This window comes from Mastomys coucha, unplaced genomic scaffold, assembly GCF_008632895.1.
Source record: "Mastomys coucha isolate ucsf_1 unplaced genomic scaffold, UCSF_Mcou_1 pScaffold22, whole genome shotgun sequence".
Taxonomy (NCBI): Eukaryota; Metazoa; Chordata; class Mammalia; order Rodentia; family Muridae; genus Mastomys; species Mastomys coucha.
The window spans coordinates 26,774,964-26,791,286 of NW_022196905.1; the positions used below are offsets into that span (position 1 = coordinate 26,774,964).

The 16,323-nt window shown below is 44.4% G+C and overlaps 1 non-coding gene across 1 annotated transcript; it reads left to right on the top strand.

Annotated features, from left to right (window-relative positions):
- The first annotated feature begins 1,284 nt into the window (after positions 1–1,284).
- LOC116071704 lies at positions 1,285–1,415 on the top strand. The gene has a single exon (XR_004111086.1). It is a non-coding gene; the product is annotated as a U8 small nucleolar RNA (small nucleolar RNA).
- Positions 1,416–16,323: the final 14,908 nt, after the last annotated feature.

The following is a 16,323-nucleotide window of genomic DNA, read 5'->3' on the forward strand; positions in this document are numbered from 1 at the left end:
AAAGGCTACAAGTCCAATATGCCTTCAAGAGCAATTAACCACTTTCCTTCTGCTAGGCCCCAAAGCTTCCTTCATCTCCCAGCAACACCACAGGCTGGTGACCATAGGCTCCAAGGGAAGGCAAGGCCTCAACAAAGGGGAGCCTCCCAGTGGCCCCGGAACTACGAGGAAAGTCAGGAGAAACGTTGGGCACATGGACGCCGTACAGCTGGACTCTGAGCCACAAAGGGGGCTGAGGTAGGGGCAGAAGAATGCTGAGAGTGAGACTCATAGATTTTCTAGTTAGGTAGCACTTATGTCTACAGTCCCACCATTCACCCATGACAAGGGAGCTGGTGAAATAGAAATTCCTGATTACATGTTAATTATCTGGAAAAATGAATAATTTCAATATAAATATATGTCTAAAACATTGCAATTATTTTTAATTACATGTATTTCTTTTTTTAAGATTTATTTATTATATGTATATGAGTACACTATATATGTATATGTATATGTATATGTATATGTATATGTATATGTATATGTATATGTATATGTATATGTATATGTGTGTCTTCAGACTACCAGAAGAGGGCATCAGATCCCATTACAGATGGTTGTGAACCATCATGTGGCTGCTGGTTCACATTGAACTAAGGACCTTTGGAAGAGTAGTCAGTGCTCTTAACTACTGAGCCATCTCTCCAGCCCCTACATGTATTTGTGTGTGTGTGTGTGTGTGTGTGTGTGTGTGTGTTCCCATGTGTGTCATGATGCATAGACAGAAGTAAGAGGACAACTTGGGGAATCTGTTCTTTCTTCCACCGTGTGCACTCAAGGGATAAAACTCAGATAGCTTGGTGGCAAGTACCTTTACCCATTGATTCCACTCCCTGGCTCACCATTAACATTTTTGTTATTTGGGGGTCAGGAGATGGAGCTCTTACTGCCTTTGAGGAGGGCCCAAGTTTGATTCCCATCATCCAGGACTCACCACGGCCCAAAATTCTCACTCCTGGGGATCTGATGCCCTCTTGTGGCCTTCAGTGGCACCTGCACCCACAGGCATGTATCCTCACACAAACACACAGAATTAATTTTTTTAAATTCTTAAAAACATTTTTTGTTATTTCAAATTATAGTCAGCTGGGAACTGTAGTGGCACATGTCTGCAACCCCAGCTCACGGGAGGTAGAGAAAGAAGACTCAGGAGTTCAAAGTCATCAAAAAACAATAACTTAATTGGTTTCCTGTGGGAAACTTCCCCAGCATGTGCGAGGTCTTTAAGAAGCAATATAATCCTCAGCTACTTGAATCCTTACCTGTCCCTCCTTACAGAAGGCAGATAAAAAAAATGGAGTTCCCATGACATTGGGATCAGCATCTCTGGATAGCCAGGGCTCACAGCATCCTCCTTTCTCCTTTCTGTGTCTCTGATGAACACATTTATTTACAGGGCTGGAAAGATGGCTCTGTGGTTAAGAGTACTTGTTCCTCTGGCAGAGGACTCAGGTTCAATTTACAGTGCCTACACCGTGGCTCACAACCGTCCGTAACTCCAGTTCCAGAGCACCCTCTTCTGACCTCTTCAAGTACCTGGTCTGCATGTAGAGCATAGACACACATGCGGGGAAAACGCTCAGATATAAATAAATAAAATAAATAAGTCTTAACAAGAAAAGGAAACCCTGGGCGCTAGCTTCATTCAATAGGATAAAAAGGGCAGGGTGTGTGGGAAGCACAAAAAGTGAGGCTGGAGAATTTGGCCTTTGTGGGACTACATACTAGCAGTCCTATATACCCAAAGTCTCAAGGGCAGAGGGCCGTTTGCAGCAGGACCTCAGATATCCTGGCTGCTGTCATTTGGGAACGTTGTGACTGTCATCTAATGAACTCTTGTCTCCAAGGGCCTACTTAGTAGATGAACTCAGCCATATATGGTTCTGGGAAGTGCAGGTGGGAGGATCAGGCCAGCCTGGGCTACAAGAGACCCCTACCTCAAAAATAATAAGACTGTGCTCACACCAGCCCTGATCAAGAAAATGCTAACACAAAACTGCAGAGGTAACAAAATATTCTTGCTGTAGTTCAAAATGTAAAAGGAGCAGCAGAAATTAAATTTAGTAATATATTTTATATAATCTACTCCACGAAATATTATCCTGACGTGTCATTAACATTTTAAAGTGATGAGCAGGATACTTCACATGCCTCTTCGTGCTGTCTTTAAAGATCCCCTGAGCAGCCTGGCCCAGTGCTGAGTACCTGTAATTCCAGCACTCAGGAGGCAGAGACAGGGTCATTCTCAGCTACAAACTGAGTTTGAGGGCAGCCTGGGCTATTTGAGACCCTGACACCAAAACAAACACATTCTGTCTTCATCTCACACTTCCTGTATTGTTCAGTTTGGATTTACATCTTAAGTGTTCACTAAAGGATATCAAACAGCATAGCTTTGTGTGTGTGTGTGTGTGTGTGTGTGTGTGCTCGTGCATGTGTGTGAGCATGCATGCACACGTGCTCAAGTGTGTAGGATGTGCATGTACACATGTGTGCACGCCTGCCTGCTGCCTGTCTGTCTGTGTCTGTGCCTTTGTCTGTGCTTGTCTGTTTTGAAGCAGGGTCTCCTGTAGCCTGGTTGCTTTCACCTTGCTATGTGATTGAGGCTGGCCTTGAACTCCTTGCCCTCCAGTGTTAGCTCTCAAGTGCTTGGATTGTAAGCATTGGCTGTGCTTGGATCAGCCTTATACCCCGATGTATGCAGTGTTAACTTATGTAGAAATCTGAGGAGCTAAACAGGAGGCTGTTGTGCTTTGAAAATTATGCCTACTGTTTGGAGGTGAGGAACAATTTCTGAACTTCTAGCTGAAGTGTGGCTAGACATAATTGGGTTAATTTCACAAGATAGAAGAGGCTGAAGGTGAGCAGATGTGTGTGGGGTTGAAGGAAGCTGAGAGAAAAAGAAAAAGGGCCTTTGTCCCTTTAAGTCTTCATTGCCTCAGGCACTGGGAGCCAGCCCCTTGAAATCAGAACTTGGCTGCCACCTGGTGGCCTGATGTTAGTGCAGAGAGTTGCAATGTGCACAATGTCACCCGCATATCTCTTCTTACCTATCTGTCTGACTCTACCGTTGAGGGTGTGGGCATTCTCCCTAAACAGGATCTCCAGACTTAGAAAGACAAACACCACGACTATTCCAGAGGCTGAGGCAGGGGGATCACTTGAATGTTCAAGACCAGACTAGATAGTAGAGTGAGACATGTCTCTTTTAAAAAATCAAAATAAGGGGCTGGCGAGATGGCTCAGTGGGTAAGAGCACTGACTGCTCTTCCAAAGGTCCTGAGTTCAAATCCCAGCAACCATATGGTGGCTCACAACCATCTGTAATGAGATCGGTTGCCTTCTTCTGGTGCTGTCTGAAGACAGCTGCAGAGAATTACACCGGAGCAAGTGGGGTGGAGCGAATGGGGCAGTCCAGAGTTCAATTCCCAGCAGCCACATAGATGGCTCATGGCCATCTATACAGCTATAGTGTACTCATATACATTAAATAAATAAATCCTTTTTTAAAAATCAAAATAAAACTTACTGAATTAACTTTGCATTTTAAATTAACATTAATGAATAATCTTGGGGGCTGGAGAGAAGGCTCAGCGGTTAAGAGCACTGACTGCTCTTCCAAAGGACCTGAGTTCAAATCCCAGCAACCACATGGTGGCTCACAACCATCTGTAATGAGATCTGACACCCTCTCCTGGAGTGTCTTAAGAGAGCTATGGTGTACTTGCACAAGTAATAAATAAATAAATCTTTAAAAAAAATGAATCATCTTTAAGTATAAGTTTGTCCCTGATGTTTAACTGATTTTTTTTTTTTTTATCAAACTAAAATGTAATGGGATATCTTGTATTTTTTTGGAAATCCTACTTCTAGTTCATTCTCAGGGTTCCAAAGAAAAAGTATACTCTGAACTCTGCGGGGCAGGAGACTAAATAATAAGGATGCAATCAGCTCTGAGCTACCCTAGGAACTACACATGGAGAATGGGAGGAGTCTGAGGATCGGGAGTTTAGGGTGACAGTCCTGAAGGCACTCAACAAGGACTTAACTAGTTGCCCCAGATGTGGGGACTAATACTGATACGTTTTGTAATATGATGGGAGGGGGTGAGGGGAAGGGAGTAGAGGCAGAGAAAGAAAAAGATTCAAGAAGGACAGAAAAGGGGAAGGAGAGAGAAAGAAGGGAAGAGGCCAACCAAGAACATGTGAAGAGACAGACAGAGAGAGAGAGAGAGAGAGAGAGAGAGAGAGAGAGAGAGAGAGAGAGAGAGATGCAAATAGTCCTTTGATAGAAGCCAGGCTTTTACCTGGCTGTTCCTAGGTAACTGTTGGGTGGAGCCTAGATGAAATGCTGACACCCACCATGACAATAAGTCTCTGAACTGTAAACAAGCCCCAATTAGATGCTTTCTCGTGTAAGAGTTGCCTTGGTCATGGTGTTCATTCACAGCAATAGAACACTGGCAGAAAATAGAGAGTTAGTACTAGAGAGTAAGATAGTACTGTGTCAGGCCTGACCATGCTGTTAGCTTGTTAGCAGAATGTGGACTTTGAGACTTTGGATTAGGAAAACAGTTGAATGTTTTAAATGGGGCAAGACCTCATCCTGCTAAGCTTCCAACTTGTGGAAAGGAATTAAAGAAAAGCTTAAGCAGTGAAGGCCACCATCAACAACAGAAAGCTGATACAAATGTTATTGAACAAGGTGGTCATGTTCCAGCCCCAGCAAGCAGCAGAGCTTGGCAGCTTTGACCACATGGTTCACAGATAAGCATCTGCTGGTAATCATCAGTCAAGAAGGTAATAGGGTTGATGGTGGTGGGTTTCTCAAACTATACTTGAGGGTGGTCCAGGAGTAGGGCCCAGAACTAGGTCACATGAGTGTTAGCCAGCATTCTAGTGTTCCTTGGAGGAGGGCTTACATGAGATCCTGACCCAGAGTTAACTTGCCTGCTTCATTCACTAGAATAGCAGTAGCACCACAGGTATGTCACAGGGTATTTTCATGGCCCCAAAATTTGGGATAAAAGCTCCTTTGCAATGCCTTTTATTTCACAGACAAACAGATGAAAGGCTTTGAGATGGCTGGCATGGAAGTCAAGCCTGTTGTTAAAGCCTCAAGAGCCTTTTGTTCAGTCTCAGTTCAGATTAGGGGCTCAGTGCCCCGCTTTGTGGCAGTGTCTAGAGGCCTTGCTATTTCCACAAACCCTGGACCCAGAGGCAGCAATATCTAGCTGTACTTAGAAATTCTCAAACCTGTCTCCTAGTCTTTGGAGTTGGGATCTGAAGGATGGTGGCAATCCTGCTCTGAGACAGGCTCCTTTTGCCTCCTCTCAGCTGGTAGCCAAGATAAGTAGCCTCTGATGTACAAGACTGGGCTTTCTTAGCCAACACTCTGTAGCCCAAGGTCTGTAACTCTTGCAGTAATCCCTCAGAGACCCATTTATAATCTATTTTAGTTGTAGAGACTAGAAGGAGGTCATCTACATATTGTAAGACAATAGTCCCAGGAGACCTCTAATGGAAGAGCAGGAGGTCAAGACTTAGTGCCTCGTCAAACAGGATTGGAAAGCTTTTAGATCCTTGGGGCAACCTGATCCTAGTAAGTTGCCTGCTGTGACCTCCCTCTGGATGTGTGCACTCAAAAACAAAGATAGGTTATGTTGCAGAATTTTAGCAGAACTGTTGTATCTGGCAGGAATCTGGAGTGATGGCGCTTAAGCCTTGAAGTAGTCTTTTGTCAGAGATTGTTATCTGAGATTTTATGGGGCTGTTCCTTTGAAGGATTCTCAGAGCCTTTTTATATCTTGATCCGGAAACAGACCTAGCACACCAGGAAGTCTCCCATGGCTGAGAGCTGCTTAGGTGATGGATCTTTCGAGTTAGCCCCTAGGTCAGATAAGAAGTTTTGATATTCGGAAACTGACTTGCTAAAGGTGCTTTTGTATAACAATATAAAGAGCTTCAAGGAGGCTGTTTGGGGTTCAGTCCTTCAGAGGCTGACCCCCCTGCTCCTAGAAGCCTAAATTCACCATGTAGTGGCTCCCTTTCTAGTCAATCAATCAAAGAAACAAACAACAATCATCTGTGTAACCCACCAACACCAACTGGGTTGGTTGACCTATCTCTGCCAATGGGAGGCTGAAGAACTTACAAACCACGAAATTGTCATGTCAGGTCCAAGACATTGAACACCTGTCTCTCTGCAAAAATTAAATTCATGAGAGTGTTTGGGTTTGGGACTGTGGACTCCCTCCCCAAAGCCCGGACAGTAAACAACAACCACTTTGGCCCCAGCACAGCGGCTGCCCGCCTGTTGAGCGAAACCTGGTTCCGGTTACATTCAGAAGCTCCACCCCCACAGAGTAACAAGGAAGTCACTGATTAGACTGTTACACTGACGTATTTTGGGGGAAGGGTTTTTGCCCCAAGTATTTTACCTGTTGGGGGAACAAAGGGGATGCATTAAATTCAAGATGACTGAGTGACCAGAACTTGTGTTGTCTAATATTTATCTTCCCACGTGGGTAAGGTACAGTATGGCTAGCCTATCTCTTCTTATCTCTTTCAATCTCTTCCTATCTATTTCTTACTCCTATTACCAGAAGAACCCTTTCTTTTATTTACATTGGCGCAGGCGGCCAACATGGGACCATGTCGTGGATGGTCTCCACACTCTTATTCACTTCCCTCAGATCTTAGACAACTCTATAATCAGAGGTCCCAAATTTTTTTCACAGGCAGGAGAAGTGTATTCCAGTGTGACTGGCAGGGTACCAGACAGGATGCCTACCTCTCTAAGCCTGGCAATATGGACTTCAATTCCCCCTCTTTTGCTTCCAGGGTCATTCACTGAGTATTGTTTAGTCTAGTTGGGGATAGCTGAACAATGATAAGTTAGTTGAACAATTATAGGAACTTGGTGCTGGGCCAGTCCCAGTAGATTGCTTTCTGCCCATACCCCCAGGAATCTTTATTGTAAATCTGAAAGGCACTTCTGACTTTTGCTGGTTGTCTATAAGCCTGACTGCATCTTATCATCAGAAAAGATGGCACAACTTTCAGCTTACACAAAAAGTCTCATCTCAATAATGGGTAAGGGCCATCATGTGTGTCCAAGAATGAGTGCATCACTGTCCCCTTTCCTAGTTCTATGGAATGGGTTAATGGTCCTGGGGTAGTAGACCATTGTTCCTGTTGCCCTTTAGACAATCTTTTGATTGGTCAATTGTCCTAGGGCTTCTTAAGGACTGAATATGTCGGCCCCAATGTCTACTAAGAAGTTAGTTGCTTCATTCCCTACCTTAAGTTTTACCCTAGGCTCCTGAGACCCTGTCACTTTTCTAATCATAGTACTTGCAGAGCCTTTTTCTGAGTAGGGCACTCATTTTCCCAATGCCCTCTTCCCCTGAATTAGGCACATTGCTCTTTCCCTAATGGTGGCCTGCTTGTCTCCTGGTTTCCTTGTCACCTGCTGTGCCAAACTGGTTTATTATCTGGGTTTTCTCATAGGACCCCACTATGGCTTTAGTTTGTCTCTTATCCTGGCTCTCAATAGATTCTCTGTTGTTAAACACCTTTGAGCCACCTCCAGCAACTGGGACCTATTCATAAATCAATACTTCTAAAGTTCATAAATTTTTTCTAATATCTGAGGCTGGGTGTTTGGCCAAGGCAATGTTAAGTGCCCGCCTGTTCTCTGGTATTTCTGAGTTCATGGGTATATGGGTCTATTGGTGTATAAGAACAGGAAGCTTCTAGAAATCACTCTAAGAACCTGGCAAGATGGATGCTCTGAGGCTCCCTGAATGAGCTCACTTGGCTTTGATGGGTTTGTGGGCTTCTGTGCTGTTGCTTAGAGACCAGGAAGAAAGCCCAAGGTAGGTGTGTGTACAGCACCTCCTTTCTTTGGTATGTGTTAGGATCTCATTGGGGTTACTGGATGGAAACATGCTATAAGCATTTCATCCAATAATTTCCCCATCAGGACCCAGCACAACTTTCTTAGCTTCCAACTATACGCAGGCTGATGTCAACAGTACGGTCTGTGCTGGTGGGTGGCAATCATTCTAGATGGGCTGATGGGTATAGGAAACACTCTCTAGGAGACAGATGAGTGCCTGCAGTTTCTCAAAGAAAGGGTGTTTCTGGGACTTCCTGTTGTACATATACCATAAATAGGCATGAAGGCTTCTCACTCAGATCCTTCAGCTCAGAAGGAACAAGTCCAGGGGCTCTCCAGAGCAGTTCCAGAATGTCGGGAACTGCTGGGGTCTGGGTCAAGTCTGAGGAGTCCAGGGAATCAAGGATGCTAATTGAGAGAGCTACTGAATTCTGGTAGGAGACATAATTGGAGTCCCTGCAGGTATGCAGGGAATACACAGACTCAGGGGCAGGAGGGGTATATTTTAGGAAAGAAGAAGAGGAAAGGGCCTCTGGGGCTGAGGCCTGAAATGGGGGTCATCTTTATCTAGGAACATTGGGTGGGATAATTCTTCCTCCTCTGGATCACTAAATAGAATGTTTGCTGCTGCCAGGTGGTGGTGGCACATGCCTTTAATCCCAGCACTTGGGAGGCAGAGGCAGGCAGATTTCTGAGTTCGAGGCCACCCTAGTCTACAGAATGAGTTCCAGGACAGCCAGGACCAGGACTACACAGAGAAACCCTGTCTTGAAAAAAAAAAAAAAAAAAAAAAAAAAAAAAAAGAATGTTTGGTGCTTTTCCTGCTTTGGGCTTTGCTATCAGTACCCTGATACCATTTCTAAGGGAACAAGTCCTGAGCCATGGAGGAGGGTGTTATAGGAGAGTTAGCCAAACATCTATGTAAGGGAACTAATCAGGGTGGCCAGGATTTCCTGTGACCACCAGTCATACCGCTCAGGCTATTTTATGTGCCTGCAGATAGGTATTCAACGATAAAAGAGGGTCACTCTAATTTACAGAAGGTCCAGAGGCATTCTTTTAAAAACACACTTCTTGGAGTCATGGGCCATCTCAGATTACATACTCCTTAGAAGGAAGTTGTCCACACCACTGAGGTCTGAGGCTGGCCTGTGCTGAGACCAGGAGATTGGTCAAACTGGAGAGAGTCTTGAAAGGATCTCAGTGGGACCTCCAAATGTTTAGGGGTAGAGACTTAAAGGCCACACACCATGACCAAAATCTGAGTTGAGAGTCTGTATTAAGCTACCAGTGACTGCCTGGAGAGAAGCAATTCTCACAGAGCAGCCTCAAATGCATTTTTTTCTTCGAGACAGGGTTTCTCTGTGTAGCCCTGGCTGTCCTGGAACTCACTCTGTAGACCAGGCTGGCCTCGAACTCAGAAATTCGTCTGCCTCTGCCTCCCAAGTGCTGGGACTAAAGGCATGCGCCACCACCACCCAGCCTCAAATGCATTTTACAGGGAGCTTCGAACGGCAAAAAAAATCACAGAAAATCTACATCCTGGTTGGCAGCTGCAGAGGGGAGTAAAGCAAGCAAGCAGCTTAACAGAAGCCAAAATCATGCAGTTAGCTGGGGAATTCTGACTCTGAGGACAGGGCTGTGTACTTTCCCTTTGAACTGTTCATGGTGGGAGTAGAAAAAGGATGGAGGGTCTGTTTTAGGCTAAACCAAAGATGGCTCCAGTTGAGACAAGATGAAGGAAACTTTTAACACACCAGTTAATGCCTAGTGTGATGAAGCAGACATTGATTTACCTGTCCATCTAACTGTGTCTTAAGAGTTATTTTATTTTTATTGTGTATGTATGTGCATGTATGTGTGAGGGCAGAGCCATCTAAGTCTAAAACAGGACATCTGATCCCTTGGAGCTGAAGTTGCAGGTAGTTTTGAGCACTTGATGTGGGTGCTGTGAACCTTACTCTGATCCTCTGCAAGAGCAAGATGCACACTTAATCACCGAGTTATCTGGCCAGCACTACCTGATATATTTTTAAAGCTAAAGTGATTCCAAATTTCACAGTTCCAATTCCTGGTGAAATTTTTAATAACACAAACATGATGAAGTGAACAATGTCATTTCCTCAATGTTAAGATTTCAGGAATCTAATTGTTGTTTCCCAGGTAAGACCATAAGAACAACCTATTTTCCAACAAAAGCAAGATGAATTTTTTTTCAAGACAAGATCTCACTATACAGCCCTGGCTGTCCTAGAACTCATACTGTAGACCAGGCTGGCCTCCTATTCACAAAGATCTCCTTGCCTCTGACTCTCAAGTGCTGGTATTAAAGGCATGCACCACCACTGCCCTGCAAGAACATGATTTCTTGAGTAAGAACTGAGTGGAAGGGTGCTTGCATAGAATGTACTAGACCCTGGGTTCCTTCCATAATGTCAAACGTGTGGGTGGGAGCACACACACACACACACACACACACACACACACTGTTGAATTCTTTCCTTCAGTCTGCACAACAGAATAACAGAGGAGGATAAAATTCAAGCTGATTGGGATTGGAGAGATGGCTCAGTGGTTAAGAGCACTGGCTACTTGCTCTTCCTGAGGCCCTAGGTTCAATTCCCAGCACCCACATGATGATTCACAACTATGTGTAACTCCAGTTTCATAGGGGGATATAACTTGACCCTACTTTGACCATTGCCCACTGCCAAATTAAGTTTCTCTGACTAAGGCTGAAGGCTGTACTGGTGTGGAGTATTCACCAGAGGAGACTGCTCAGACATGGGTCTGAGACAATAAAAAGAAAGGCTTTATTAGCCAGACAGGTACCATTCTGGGTGTTCCGGATCCCAGTGTTGCACTGAGCTCATAAACACAAAAAACATGCCCTAGGTTGACATACTTCAGCTAAGAACGGTTAGCCAGAAGCAGAACTATAGTACATTTAGAGACTTTCCCAGAACTATTGGCTTTGATGGATTTGGCCTCTGTTTTCATGTTGGCAGGTGGTGCTGTCTGTGTGCTGAGTTTTACAACCTGAATAGTACTTCCATCATGGAGTCCTGGAGTAAGGGGCTGTGTTACATTCTCCACTGGTCTTAGTGAATGAATCAAATCATGGACTCAACCTGTTTTAGTTTAAGATACAGGGTTCATTGTAATCCAATCAGAATGAGAATTAAAGGCCCAGCCAGTGCTGATAGCAGAGAGTAGGCCAGACTAAGAAAATGGAGACTGGTCTACTAGTTATCTGATATATGTCTTTGTCTCTTTTTCTTTTTGAGTTTTTTTTCCAGCCATGGCAAGATTATTTATTTCTATTTACTCCTGATCAATTAGCATAGAAACAGAGGTTTTTCCTAACAGCTACACATAGGTTCCTTAATCTCATGAGAAGTAAATCTAAACCTCTCCAGTTCTGTAAGATCTTTTCTGCAAAGGAATCTAACTGTTGTTTCAATACCTCTAGGTCCTAATCAGCCTGTCTACTTAGTTTGGAAAGTATCATAAGAGGCACATTTAGTCAGACTATTGGTGCGTGCTCATCAAGTAGTTTCAGGTTCCCAATAATATTGTTGTTATTGAGATGAATTAACCCATATGGCAGAATGGCAGGTATCAGAACAAGGGGAAGTACCTAGGTTAGAAGTTTTTTATATTAAACAGGTTTTAGTCCCTTATAAATCCTTTAACTTTAATTTGGGCTGCTCACAGTGAAAATGAGTGTTGTCAGTCAATGGTCTGACAGTAGTTAGTCTCTACCCAGCCGCTGGGTGTCTAAGCATAACCAGCCATCCTTTATTCCCAAGACCCCTTCCTGTGGCATGGAGTCTGTTTATCCAAGTTTTCCCTATTTCCCAAAGGCTAGAATGTTTTTAACTTTTGTTTTGTTTTAAGACAAGGTCTCTCTGTATAGCCTTGGCTGTCCTGGAACTCACTCTGTAGACCAGGCTGGCCTCGAACTCACTCTGTAGACTTGCCTCTTGAGGACTGAGATTAAAGGAGTGTATCACCACCACCCAGGAATCAGTATTTGAGGATGGCAGACTCTTTTTAAAGGAAATTTTTAGAAAACCTCAGTTTTTACAAGAAACTCCCTTGTTTCTGGAACTAGGGAGCCCAGCTGAATGGCATGCATAGAATTGTAAGCTTTGTATTTTATGTCAAAAGATAGATTCCCATATCTTTCCCTTTTTCCATACAACCAGACACTTAAAGTGGGCATCAGCAAAGGTCAAAATGGAGTATGGGCTGCTAGTCTGTAGTCTAATGCCAGTTACCTTCACCACTGTAGGAGTGGAGAGAATCACTGTGTCGGATCCTCTCCAGGTTAGTTTCAGCACCTGGTTGGCTATTCACTTCACACAGATGGACTAGAATAAGGGGGAAACTGGTGGTGGTCTCAGAGGTTGGCTAGGTTTCTCAGATTAGTGACTAGCCTGTATGGAAAGCTAGAGGGTGACTTGAGAAAGAAATGTTAGAGAGTTCTGCCAACTGTGGTCTCTGAGCCTGGAAAGCACTGGGGAGGTCTTCCAAACATAATCTCACAGAGGTGGGAAGGGTGAGGTTGGGGGAGTGAAATCCCTCCCTAGATGGGGTGCCCCAGGCTGAGCCAAAGCAAAGGAGGACGTTTGTCCACTTACTGCTGGTCTCTAATGAAAGTTTTGTTAGAGGTTTTTTTTTTTAATGTTCTGTTTTTTATTGTTGTTGGGTTTTGTTTTGTTTGTTTGTTTTTTGTTTTTTGTTTTTTGTTTTTTTGAGACAGGGTTTCTCTGTGTAGCCTTGGCTGTCCTGGAACTCACTCTATAGACCAGGCTGGCCTTGAACTCAGAAATACACCTGCCTCTGCCTACCAAGTGCTGGGATTAAAGGCGTGTGCCACCACCATCCGGCCTGTTGTTGTTTTTTAACCTGCCCAGAACTCTTAGTTCTATCTGCACAATGAATTTTTCTATTTTAGCTATTTCTTTAGCTATTTGGACTACAAAAGTCAGACCTTTGTTGGACCCCATTGCTAGGAGGAAGCAAATCAGGAGACTAGTTCCTGGAGGAGCTTCTTAGCTTCTATTTGAACAGTTTTATTCTGGAACACTTCTACCCACCCAGAAAAGGTATCTATAAAAACTGACAAGTGCTTTTATTCTTCCCCAACAGGCCGGATCATGGTGAAGTCAGTTTTTCCAGAGTTTGCCAGGGTGTTGGTCTCTCAGTGGACCCCTTCCAGGGTAAGGAATCTCTATTTTGGATTCACTTGAGCACAAACCTGGCATCTGGCTGAGAGATCTCTCCTGCTAGGTTGCCCAGTCTAGGTACAACATACCTTGTTCTGAGCCACTCCAAAGGTTTTGTGAGCCCTAGCTGAATAGCCTGGTGAGGATCAGTTACCAGAGACCTGACAGGTGTTTCTGGGAAAATGATTCCTTCTGGGATCTTCCATCAGCCTGTGGGGTTGAGCTGTCCATTTCTGCTTTACCATGGAGTCTCAGGTCACGGTATCAATCGTCGTAGCGCCCTTTGTCAGGTAGCCAGGTCAGCAGCCTCACAGTGTAATGTCTCTTCTCCCAGTGGTGAGAACCCCCCTTTCACAGTATAGATCCTACCGTGGGCATGCCTGGCAGTGAGAGCATCCCGGCTGATCACATGGCGAGAACCCCCCTTTCACGGCATAGATCATACCGTGGGCATGCCTGGCAGTGAGAGCATCCCGGCTGATGGTCCGTGTATGTGGTGGTGGACTTTCCACCCTGTCTGAAAGCCTGGGTCAGGTCAGTCAGTTCTGCTCTCTAGGCTGAGGTACCTGGCTTGGGCCCAAGTCATTTCCATTAAAGTAACTACTGTAACTCCCCTGGTTTCATTTTTCACCACCTGATATTCATGGGTGGGCATCTGCATCATCAGGCAAGATGTTAACCAAATTGATGATGGTGGGTTTCTCAAACCAGACTCTAGGGTCAGCCAGGAGCAGGGACTGGTACTGGATTATACAGTCATTAGACCTCCAGCACTTTGGTGTTTGGAGGAGGAGGGCCTCAACCTTGCTGTGGATGCTGTGACTATAAGATCTCTTTTTGTTTGTTTCTCTTTGTAGTCCTGGCTAGTCTAGAACTCACTGTGTAGACCAGGCTGGCCTTGAACTCAAAGATCTGCCCGCCTCTGCCTCCTAAGTACTGAGATTAAAGGTGTGCTGTTGGATATAAGATCTTGACCCAGAGTTTGAGGTAGCCTGGTCTATATAGTGAGTTCTGGGACTACCAAGGCTACACAGAAAAACCCTGTCCAAAAAAAAAAAAAGCAAAGATGGGTTGCTGCCAATGGGAGGCTGAAAAACACATCTTTCAGATCCAACACTCATCTAACACTCCTATGTGTCCAAACAGAAGGCACCTTAACCAGACCAGGCGATTTTCTAATTTGTTTTCTTTTGGGCTGGAGGTGTCAGACACCCCCTGAGTATTAGGCAGCAGTTGATCAAAAGGAATCCTAGCGACCTGGAACATCTCAGGTTGTACACCCCCAGGAGTCCCCTGACCACCACATTCTTCCTCACTCTAAAGGACTCTGAGACCTCTGGTGGCTTGATGTCTGGTCTCTGGGATTTTCATGGGACCTCCATAACTGTTGTAGGGTATTCACCAAAGGAGACTGCTTGGACAAGGGGTTAAGCCAATAGAAAGTCTTTATTAGCCTGCCAGCAACTACACTGGGTGTCCAGGATCCCAGTGGAGCACCCAGCCTTTCTCGGGGTGGGCTTTTAAGCACAAAAGCTATGTCCTGGCTTGACATACTTCAGTTAACAAGAACAGTTAGCCAGAAATGGAACTACAGAAGCCAAAAAATAAAGTTAGTACATTTAGAGACTTTCCCAGAACAATAGACTCTGATCGATTTGGTCTTTGTTTTCATTTTTGGCAGGTGGTTCTGTCTATGTGCTGAGTTTTACAGCCTAAATGGCACTTTCATCATAGAGTCAGTTATGCTAAGAACTGGGACCTGATACAGTATGAGCATGAATACACATACACACACTCACACACACAGAAAGAGAGAGAGAGAGAGAGAAAGAGAGAGCAATTTAACTACATATCCATTTAGCAAAACAATAATAGCAAATGCTCCCAGAGGACCTTGGACTTTCTAGACAAAAGCTTTCAACCAGCTCCACAGTGCCAGGTGTGTGTTCCAGTTCTAAGGCATTCATATTTAAGGACTTTCTTAGAACTATGGACTTTGAATGGTTAGAACAGTGGCTTTCAACTTTCCTAATGCTGAAAACCCCTTAATATGGTTCTTTATGTTGTAGTGACCCCCAACAATAAAATTCTTTTCCTGCTTCACACCCATAATTTTGCTGTTGTGAACTGTCATGTAATTATCTGTGCTTTCCTAGGATCTTAGGTGACCCCTGTGAAAGGGTCAGTTGACTCTGACGTGGGTCGTGGCCCACAGGTTGAGAACCACTGGACTTTGCTCTGGTTTAGCAGGCAGTGCTGCCTCCATGTTGTGTCCCATGAATGGTACGCCTGTCCTGGTGTCGGCTGTGCTAAAGTCCGCCTGTGAGTGCCTGGGAATTCCAGGTTAAAGTTTTACTTGAGCCTGTTCTTGAGTCTATGTCACTTCATTTTGCAGCATCTTTCATCTATGCTTTTATTTATTTATTTCTATTCACAATCAGGCCCAACCTTTAATAAGCACTTGTTGAATGAGCTGAAGATGCGATTAGGAAAACTACCTGAGTGCCAAGGAAAGCTACAGTCCTTATGTATGCCATGTGAGACAGTATTTATCAACAGCTAAAGTTCCGTCCATATGTAAATGTGGTTATTAGTTCCAGTACTGCTCATTAAAGCTCTTCTGCAATCCTCAGCCCAGGATTCAACTTAGAACCACAAATATCTCATGGCCATGTTTCTTTAGTCTCCCTTAGTCCCTGGTTTTTCAGCACTTGGATAGCTATTTTATAGTAGTTGATCCAATGTTTTTTCCTGAAATTTGGCCATGCACTTTGTTTTTTTTTTGTGGGGGGAGGGGAGTGGTGATGGTGGTGCTGAGGATGAGACTCAGAACTTCAGGAATGCCAGGCAAGAGCTCTGTCACTTTAATGACATACCAGCCACCCAGATGTGATGTGTACTCTGCTCAGTGTATCTTATTGGGAGGCGCATGATCTCTGCTTGACCTGTTGAGGAGATGTTGACATTGGTTGCCTTGATTAATTTGTTCTGCTGGACCAAGAAGTTATAACAGTACCAGTTTTGCATTGTGATGACTAATTGGTGAGAGACACATCTGTGTAAACACCCTGTTTAGTTTCCCCACACCCAACCTTCCAAATCCTATTTACTACTTGCCGTTCTACTAAAAGGAGAGGTTGGA